General features: G+C 52.8%; 1 protein-coding gene across 1 annotated transcript in view; it reads right to left on the bottom strand.

Moving 5' to 3' along the window:
- The window catches only part of SUPT5H (SPT5 homolog, DSIF elongation factor subunit), a 38,565-nt gene that overhangs the window by 29,556 nt on the left and 7,669 nt on the right, over positions 1–1,340 (bottom strand).

The raw sequence follows: 1,340 nt of genomic DNA, 5'->3' as shown, positions 1-1,340 counted from the left end.
GCTGGGCTCCAGCGATCCTTCCACCTCAGCCTTCTAAGTAGCCGGAACTACAGGCGCGCACTACCATGCCCGGCTCATTTTGATTTATCGTAGAGATGAGGTCTCACCAAGTTGCCCAGGCGGGTCTCGAACCCGCGGGCTCAGGCAATCCACTCACCTCAGCCTCCCAAAGGCGTGGGATTACAGGCTGAGCTAGCGAGCCAGCTGAGACCTTGTTTCTACAAAAAATTAGCCGGATGTCGTAGCGCATGCCTGCAGTTCCAGCTACTTGGAAGGCTGAAGTGGAAGGATTGCCTGAGCCCAGCAGATCGACACTGGGGTGGCCATGAGTGTGCCACGGCACTCCAGCCTGGACGACGGAGTGAGACTCAGACTCAAAAAAAGCCAAAAGAAAGGCTCCTCCCTTAGCAGTGGCCCCATGCTCTTCCAGCTTCTCTCACACCAGCAGCTAGTCCTCAAGCTCCTTCTCTGCTCATCCTGTCCTCTGCTCCTTCAGTCACAGGGCTCAGTCCAGCGGCCACTCTGCTTCTCCCTCCCTGCACTCTCTCCCTGGCCATCTTACCTTCGTGACCTCAGTTCGTGTCTCTGCAGACAACACCATCTGCCTCTAGTCCCACATTTTCTTCTAGTACTAGGGACCCTCCATGCGCCAAACCTTCTGGATGCTTCCTCAGGTGTCCTGAGCCCGCTATACCCACTGTGTCCCCACCTGTCCTCAGTCCCTTCCCCTAGACCTATAGGCACCAGATCCTCAACCTTTCTGCCTGTGAACATCATATCCAATCCATCCCTTCCCCACCTCCCAAGTCTAGGCCAGGACACTGCCCTCTAATGCCTGGATACTTACCCTCGCCTGCTCCCTGGTCGCATGGCCTCTAATCCTTTTCCATACCGGTGACATAATTAACTGATCATCACACCAGTATTTCCCAATCTGCCACCTTTCACTCCTTAGCTTCACGACTTCTTCTAAGTCATCACTACAATGCATTTACTTAATACAGGTTGGATATTCCTTTTTTTTTTTTTTTTTGAGTTGGAGTCTCTGTCACCCAGGCTGGAGAATACTATTGTAGCCTCAACTAGCTGAGCTCAGTTGATCCTTCTGCTTCACCCTTTCAAGTAGTTGGGACCCACAGGCACTCAAAACCACATCTGGCTAATTTTAAAGATGAGGTCTCAGCTGGGTGTGGTGGTTCAAGCCTGTAATCCCAGAACTTTGGGATTGTCTGAGTCCATGGGTTCAAGAATAGCCTGGGCAGCCAGGCTCAGTGGCTCAGCCTGTAATCCTGCGCCTTTGGGAGGCTGAGGTGAGTGGATTGCCTGAGCCTACGGGTTCA

Source organism: Carlito syrichta, unplaced genomic scaffold (genome assembly GCF_000164805.1).
Source record: "Carlito syrichta isolate Samal-C Ts95f unplaced genomic scaffold, Tarsius_syrichta-2.0.1 Scaffold304455, whole genome shotgun sequence".
NCBI lineage: Eukaryota > Metazoa > Chordata > Mammalia > Primates > Tarsiidae > Carlito > Carlito syrichta.
This window is presented reverse-complemented; position numbering and strand designations above follow the sequence as displayed.